The following is a 9,423-nucleotide window of genomic DNA, read 5'->3' as shown; positions in this document are numbered from 1 at the left end:
CATGTGCTTTAACTAGTTATATTAAGAGAGCCACAAATTGGCCCACCATCTCATTGTAATCAATGAAATACTCTGCCGCTTTCTTTGCAAGCAATTTCTCCAGTCTCAAGGTTAAACTCCATGGATAACGTAACAATGCTAATTATCATGTACCTCAGAGAAATTTCAAGCCATGTAACTTCATTCATGGGAAGCATATCAAGTCTAGTATTCTTAAGAGTAGCTAAATTGCTGGGATCTCGACAATTTAGCTACTCTTAAGAAAACTAGCCTTGGTATGCTACCCATTAATGAAGTTACATAGCCTTAATGCTCACAGGTACATGTTAGCAATGAGTCTGCAGAAATTGCTTGCAAAGAAAGCAGTAGAGTGTTTCATTGCTTACAAGGTGATGGTGGACCAATTTTTGCCTCTCTTACGGGAGTTGCCGCATTGGAGGTTCCTTTCCTGATTTGATGAATCTAAATTGGAGAATTTGCGCGAAAAAATGCAAACAGAAATAGATTACATTAAATTGTAGAATAACATTCATGTTGCAATTTCCTTTTAAAATTTCAGGAGACGCACAATACCTAAAATTAGGTGGTAAAGCTCTTTGAAACTGATGTTGTCTGCAGCAAGTTTAATAAATGGATCGACATGGTAGAGATCTGTGTCGGAGAATACACAGGATGCGTGAGGGAACAAATGAGAGGAGCTGCAGTATCCACACGTTATCTTTGCAGAATGTGTTTGCATTAAATTGAGATTGTCGTCCAACGATTTAATTATTTGACTCCATTTTTTGGAAACAAGAGAAACAGTTGGTCTCTGTTTCAAAGTTACACAAGACAGGATTTTCTGGATGATGTCCTGTGGAAAACTTCCCGAATGCTAGCTCTGGCTCTTTGAACAACTCTACCAATACATCGTTGCGGATTGACATTATATCCGCATCAACAGAATGAAAACTTCTTACTTTTCATTATGTTAGCAGTCTCCACATGTATAAATGGTCTGGTTTTTTATATGTTTGTTTCTTTTTTTTACAGTGTAGTAGTAGTAAATGACTAGCAGTACTTCCCTTCTAAGACAAACCTATAATGTTTGTTCGCATTTAGATACAAACCGAAATGATCTGGGTGAAGGTAATTATTCATTTCGTTCCACTCTAAAAGCTAGTCTTCTTCTATAGTGAGTAATAATTTGATGCAATTAGCAAATGTCATGTAATTCAATTCTTTAGTTTCGGAAAGGAATTCACTCTAAAATCTAGTCTTCCTCTATCATAAAGAATCTGATGCAATTAGCTAATGTCATGATAGTTTTGTTTGAAAGGAAAGACAGTTGAGCTCGTCCGCAATCAAGTTGACCTATATTTTTTATTTTTCTTGATAAGGTAAATGATTTTATTAACAATTGGAGAAACCCAGTGTACAAGCCATATACCAAAAGGAACAGAACCTACACCAAAATATGGTTCTCAGAAAATTAAAGATATTGATAACCTATCATTAATTACCTAATAAATTAGACTCGGATTATTAATATGGATCAATCCGAACTAAAATTACTAGATTAATTAAAATTGATTATATTTTTTTAAATAGACATAACGGTTAGAACTCTGCTATATATAAATGTATGAAAGACAGAACTCCTCCATAAAATTGATAGATTTCATAAATCTACTGTCCTCTCTATATATGTTAGAAATGATGTTAGAAACCCTACATTGTTTGTAATGGCCGCCAATACAGTTTCTGATTCCAATCAAATATTTTCCGAGTTTCCAGAGGACATCATCCAGAAGATCCTGTCTTTTGTAACTCTGAAACAGAGACCAACTGTTTTTCTTGTTTCCAAAAAAAGGGCGTCGAATAATAAAATCATTGGATGACAATCTCAATTTAGTGCAAACACATTCTGAAATGATAACGTGTGGATACTGCGGCTCCTCTCACTTGTACCCTCACGCATCCTGTGTATGCTTCAACACAGATCTCTACCATGTCGATCCATTTATTAAACTTGCCGCAGACAACATCAATTTCAAGGAGCTCTATTTGTTCATACCATCTAATTTTAGGTATTGTGCGTCTCCCGAAATTTTAGATTCCAGATTTTTAACCGTTCTCCATATAAAAGGAAATTGCAACATGCATGTTATTCGAGAATTTGATGTAATGCCTTCATTGAAAGAGTTATATTTTCATTCTGTTTGCATTTTTTCGCGTACCTTCTCCAATTTTATACCCAAATGTCCTTACCTTGTTGAGTTAACTTTGATAAATTGTGACAACCTTATTGACTTCACAGTCCCCCATCTCAATTATCTCGAAAAGCTTCATGTCAATACTCGCAAAAAAAATAAAAAACTTGAAGTAAAAGCTCAAAATCTCCTTGAGTTTCACTTGTGTAGTTCAGCCTTCACCAAAATTGATTCTTCTACTAAACTACAACTCCTACATATAGATTCTACATATGTTCCCGACTCATTTCCTCAGGATGTTTCCTCAACATTCCCATCTCTAAAATCCTTATCTCTTCAATTATGTAGAGGATTGAAAAAAATCAAAATTGTGAGTCCTCAATTGGAGTGTTTGACCCTAAATAACATCATAGATTTGGACAAAGCATTCATCATTACTCCTAATTTACATAAGTTCAACCTAATCAATACTTTTAAATTCCAAACGCTGTATCCCATAGTGGGATCAAGGCAAATGGAAGTTGAGATGGGTGCTCGTGCAACCAATAGCTTGCTTGAGTTGAGAACTTTTGCTGAAAAGTTGGGTGAAAGTATCACGTTGTCCTTGGAAACTGACACAATTGGAGCAAAGGTATGTACTTACATCTTTAGTATTTTCCAACAATTTGAGAGTAAATTATTTTCCCATTCGATTTCCTTTCATGTTTGACAAGTCATTTCGTGTTGAATATATATTATTTTTCATTGATTATGAAGGAAGTAACATTTCCAAGCAACCTTGAACCACTTTGTATCAAGCGCATAAATTTGCTAATACAATCTTCATTGAAACCAAGATATGAATCATTTCTTGCTAAATTTTTTTGTTACTTCCATCCGCAGACCTTGGTGGTGACAGTGAATTCAGATGCCCGAAAACATGACTTTATACAGGTATTCTGCAATATTATAATGACTTCATTTTTCACCTTAATAATTTCCCATCTTCACTTATGTTATTAATTTGTAGGTCCTAATGAATGAGCTGGAAGGTTGGAACAGAGACGGTACCAAACGTTACAAACGTAGTGAGTACATGTCTTGGTAAAGCTCATTGAAAAGCTTTACAGTCCTCGGATCAACTGCATTTGCAAGACAAGAAAGGGAAGCCCGGTGTGATAAGTCCACACTATGTGCGGGGTCAGGGGAGACGGAGCTATCAGTAGTCTTACCCAACATTTCTACAATTACAAGACAAGAAAGGGAAGCCCGGTACGGTAAGCAGCTGCTCTGCACAGGTTCTGAGGAAAGACGGGAACAACAGTGCATATTGTTCGTAGCCTTACCCAACCTTTCCACAATTACAAGACAAGGCGCTCATCAAAGTAACTTGGAGTTTGAGTGGTAATTGTCTCATAACAAACATTTGTTTTGCTATATCTATATAGCTGAACTAATCAATAAAATTGTAACTTTAATGCAGGTATAAATGAATCAGAATCGCAACTATGCAAGAGTAATTCTATGTTGGTGGAACACAGGATTGGTGCGCAAGTTACAAACGGAGCCAAATTTAGGAGGGTTGTTTTTTTTTTATGTATTATGCCTTAGTATGACAATATTAGTTATGAAATTAATCATCCCTATAGTATTTTTGTACAATTTTTCGATGTTTCATCGGATCTGTATGATTTAGTCCTCCTTGAATATTTGATACATGAAATTTGTGATTCTTGCTTAAACTGGTATCTTACAATATATGTCATAATATGTATACTTTACTAATGATGGTAAAACATCGCACGGGAACTATTGCAAGGTTGAAAGCTGAAACATTCAAAACTTGCTTTGTGTAGTATCTTTGGTTTGTTATGTGTAGGGATGGCAATGGGGCGAGGCGGGGCGGGTTATGTCTCCCCCCGCAAAATTTCAACCTACCCCGCCCCTCCCCACATAAGCACTTTCACAACTTGTGTAGATTTAAGAAAAACAGAGAAAGTGACTTTGTCTTTCTCTGATGTTTATATGTGTGTATTCATTTTTGGAAATTTGGCATGGTATAGTAAGTATGTGGAGTTCAATTAAATTACTCAACTTCGATATTTGTATCAATTAAATCACTTAACTAAATTTATTATTAAAAAAATCTGACATGATATAAATTATTTTTTATGTCAGGTAAACATACACCCTACAAATAAATAAAATAAAAAAACTATTAAATAGCTTTTACGGGCAAACTTAATTAGTGATTTTTATGATAAAATTGTATATTTAAAACTTACAATGTATCACAACGAATGTTTTCCCACCAAAAAGGGAAAAAAAAAAGAGTAGTCACCGGCAAAATACGTACTAAGATGAAGAACATAAAATAGAGAAATAAGGAAAGAAGATGAATTTTCAAGTGGATAAGATTTGGGAATGAAATACTTGTAAGGAACAAAACTTATCGTGTCATGATTCGAGACTATCCCTAGTCGTAACACGATGCGCTTAGAGTGATAAGTGACCCCAAACTTTTAGAAGAGATGGTCACACCTCAACAGAATGATGTAAAATCTTTCTGAGTAGAACACTAAGTTGGTAATGGAAACCACCCCCGAAACCAAGGTTCAAATCCAGCTAAAGCCCTTTCGGAGTAAACCTTTCCACCGTGTATTCTTTGCTTCCCCGAACACCTTCTGATCTCCACTGGCATGAAATTGCATATGGGAGCCAAAGGGAATAAGTGTGTCTGATCCTATACAATACATATGTACAAAATGGTGAAGTGATCCCTTTTTGTTTGGCTCATATTCACGTGTTCGTGTTCATTCATCTGGCAGTGATTATGACATACTCACAGAAAATTTTGGAGGTCGGTTGTTTTTTGCTGGAGAGGCTACGATTCGACAATATACAGCCACCATGCATGGAGCCTATTTGAGTGACTTAAGAGAAGCTTCTCACATTTCTCAATCCATCAAAGCGAGGCAAAACAATCCAAGGAAAATTGTATGTTGTCCACAAAAAAATATTAACAGGGTTGACACTATAAACGCATTGACAGAATGAGAACTTCTTACTTTCATTCTGATAGCAGTCTCCACAGTATATTTGTGGCTCGCTTAATATAGCTAGTTAAGTTTTCGTGCTTTACATGCCTATCACATTAATTAATAGTAGTAATATATATATATATATATATATAAAGAACAAATTGTTACCAAACACAGTATTAATCTAATATATGAATAATCTACTTCTTAACCAACCAGTAAATGACCCCTTCGTATAATAAATAAAGCTTTATTTGAGATATTTATTTTGGATGTGCCGGCGCCTTTTCATATTTTGAATTCTTTATTACATATGGGAACACTCTTAAAGAGACCTCTCAAAGTTTATTTTCTAAAGACTCTTCTCGATCTTTTACATTGTCTCTAGAGCTGGAAATAGATCCACCTGAATGGGCAAGGAAAATATCGGTGCACTCCATTAGTAAGGAATAACTTTAGAAGGAAAATGCATCAAGACCAACCAAGGTGAAGAGTTCTAGCTCTGTGCCTAATATGATTATGAAACAATGTCGGTGTTGTAATGTTGTAATTATGATTTTGATGATTCACAAACCTATTGAAGGGACCTGGTACCTATGATGGACTTTTTCCAAAGTCAACAATCCAACTATATATAAAGGGCCATTTATTTTATTTAGGCCTGATATGCATGTGCAAAGCACGTACACTTAACTAGTTATATTAAGAGAACCACAAATTGGCCCACCATCACATTGTAATCAATTAACACTCTACCAATTTCTTTGTAAGCAATTTCTGCAGATTCCAGGCTAAATTCCACGGATAACGTAACAATGCTAATTAGCATGTACCTCAAAGCAATTTCAGGCCATGTAACTTCATTAATGGGAAGCATATCAAGCCTAGTGTTCTTAAAAGTAGCTAAATTGTCAGGATCTTTGAGCACGGAGGAAGTTGTTGTATAATTTCTTGCTCTAACCCCTTCACAAGAAATTTTTTACTTGGAATTGTTGTGAAATAATCTTGGAAAATTGAGAGGGGAACCTAAGTAAGAGAACTTGCACAATCAACCAACTCCACTCGGTCGACTCTTGTTCATCCATTTTATATACATCATGTCAGAGCATAATAGGATTACACTTTTTTTCTTATAAGCATCAATGCAGAAGAGTATGGGAAACCATATTTCCCCACCCAGATGATAGTGATCTCCCTTCCTCAACGCGCGAACTCCCCTATACTATCCCCTATATTTTCTGAGTGGAACACTAGGTTGCTAATGGAAAACACCCCGAAACCAGGGTTCAAATCCAGCTAAAGCCCTTTCAGAGTAAACCTTTCCACCGTGTATTCTTTTCTTCCCCGAACACCTTCAGATCTCTACTAGCAGGAAATTGCATATATGAGCCAAAGGGAATAAGCGTGTCTGTCCCTATACAATCCATATGTACAAAATGGGGAAGTGATCCCTTTTCGTTTGGCTCATATTCACATGTTTGTGTTCAGTCATTTGGCAGTGATTATGACATACTTACAGAAAATCTTGGAGGTCGGTTGTTTTTTTCCTAGATAGTCTACTATTCGACAACATGCAGCCATCATGCATAGAGACTATTTGAGTGGCTTAAGAGAAACTTCTCACATTTCCCAATTTACGAAAGTGTGGCAAAACAATCCAAGGAAAATTGTATCAAAGAATGTTGGACCAAGCAATGATGTATTGGAAGAGTTGTTCAAAAAGCCAGATCTAGCATTCGAGAAGTTCTTATTTGTATTTGATCCCCTTACTTGTGATTCTAAATCTTTAGGACTCGTGAGAGTTACTTTTGGAAAACCATGAATTTAATACATAAAAGGCAGATAATATACCAAGAAGTTGTTGTATAATTTATTGCTCTAACCACTTTATTAGCAACCTAGTGTTCCACTCAGAAACATCATTCTATTGAGGTGTGTGGCCATCTCATTTCATTTTTAATCGTTTTAAAGATTCATTAGCAACCTTTTTAAAAAATAAAATGTTGAGGCATATTATCTGCCTCTTCTGTATTAAATTCATAGTTGGATTCTCCAAAAGTAACATTCATGAGTCCTAAAGATTTAGAATCACAAGTGAGGGGATCAAATACATATAAGAACTTCCCAAATGCTAGATCTAGCTTTTTGAACAACTCTTCCAATACATCATTGCTTGGTCCAACATTCTTTGATACAGTTTTCCTTGGATCGTTGCCTCACTTTCATGGATTGGGAAATGTGAGAAGGTTCTCTTAAGCCACTCATATAGGCTCCAGGTGGCTGGATGTTGTCGAACTGTAGCCTCTCCAACAAAAAACAACCGACCTCTAAGATTTTATGCGAGTATGTCATAATCATTGCTAGATGACTGAACACAAACATGTGAATATGAACCAAACGAAAAGAGATCACTTCACCATTTTATACATATGGATTGTAAAGGATCAGACACGCCTATTCCCTTTGGCATATATATGCAATTTCATGTCAGTGGAGATCTGAAGGTGTTCGGGGAAGCAAAGAATACACGGTAGAAAGGTTTACTCCGAAAGGGCTTTAGTTGGATTTGAACCCTGATTTCGGGGGTGGTTTCCATTAGCAATCTAGTGTTCCACTCAGAAAGTATAGGGGATAGTATAGGGGAGTTCGCGCGTTGAGAAAGGGAGATCACCATCATCTGGGTGGGAAAATATGGTTTACCAGACTCTTCTGCATTGATGCTTATAAGAAAAAAGGTGTAATCCTATTTTGCTCTACTCGTGACAGGATGTATATAAAATGGATGAACAAGAGTCGACCGAGTGGAGTTGGTTGATTGTCCAAGTTCTCTTACTTAGGTGCCCCTCTCAATTTTCCAAGATTATTTCACAACAATTCCAAGTAAAAAAATTCTTGTGAAGGGGTTAGAGCAAGAAATTATACAACAGCTTCCTGGATGCTCAAGAAGTCAATTTATACATAGAATGTTCGAGATAAAGTAAGAAAAATTATTTTTAACTACACAAGTGAGATCTCATTCACATGAGCTAGGAGACCATCTCTAACTTTTGCAACTTCACTACTTAAACTGTTGTCATTAATTTGAACACTCTAGAATCATATTGCTAATCTTTTTGCACCTCCGATCAACAACAATAACATATCCAGTGAAATCCCCAATTGTATAGAGGTTGGGATATCTTTAATCTGCTGAGAACAACATTTTGGGGTAGGTTCTATTCCTTTTGGTATATGGCTTGTACACTGGGTTTCTCCAATTGTTAATAAAATCATTCACCTTATCAAGAAAAATAAAAAAATATAGGTCAATTGCATCACATTCTTTATGATAGAGGGAAACTAAACTTCCTTTCCAAAACAAAAGAATTGAATTACATGACATTTGCTAACTGCACCAAATTCTTACTATAGAAGAAGACTAGTTTTTAGAGTGGATTCCCTTTCTAAACTAAAGAAATGAATTACCTTCATCCATATCATTTCAGTTCGTATCTAAATACGAACAAACATTATAGGTTTGTCTAAAAGGGAAGTACTGCTAGTCTTTAACTACTATTACACTGTAAAAAAAGGAAACAGACATATAAAAAACTTGTAGCATATCAAGGCTAGTTGTATTAAGAGTAGCTAAATTATCGGGATCTTTTTTCCAGCATTGCCTGGATATGTAGATCCAAATATTGGTGCAGGAAAAAAGATCTCGACACTTTAGCTACTCTTAAGAAAACTAGCCTTATGTGAGCATTAAGGCCTTGTAACTTCATTAATGGGTAGCATATCAAGTCTAGTTCTCTTCATAGTAGACTTGATATGCTTCCAAAGTAGCTAATGAAGTTACATGGTGTGAAATTGCTCAGAGGTACATGCTAATTAGCATTGTTACGTTATCCATGAAATTTAAACTTGAGACTGCAAAAATTGCTTGCAAAGAAAGCGGTAGAGTGTTTCATTGATTACAATGTGATGGTGGGCCAATTTGTGGCTCTCTTAATATAACTAGTTAAATGTACGTGTTTTGAACATGCATATATTATTATTTAATTTCTATATACCAAAAAGTTGAATTATAAAATAGGAAATGCTGAAATTAACAATAGTAATTTTACCATCTATATTTTATTCACTAAATAAAAAAAAAAATACTATGAAGATGAACAATAGGTAGATGATATACTCGAGCATTTTTTGTTATTCTTCATTTGCAGTTTCTC

At 35.4% G+C, this 9,423-nt stretch overlaps 1 pseudogene; it reads left to right on the top strand.

Annotated features, from left to right (window-relative positions):
- Positions 1-1,724: 1,724 nt before the first annotated feature.
- LOC125867839 (uncharacterized) lies at positions 1,725-3,579 on the top strand (annotated as a pseudogene).
- The last annotated feature ends 5,844 nt before the right edge of the window (positions 3,580-9,423 follow it).

Source organism: Solanum stenotomum, chromosome 6 (assembly GCF_019186545.1).
Source record: "Solanum stenotomum isolate F172 chromosome 6, ASM1918654v1, whole genome shotgun sequence".
NCBI classification, from domain to species: domain Eukaryota; kingdom Viridiplantae; phylum Streptophyta; class Magnoliopsida; order Solanales; family Solanaceae; genus Solanum; species Solanum stenotomum.
Note: the sequence above shows the minus strand (reverse complement) of the source record. Positions and strands in the feature narration are given on the sequence as shown.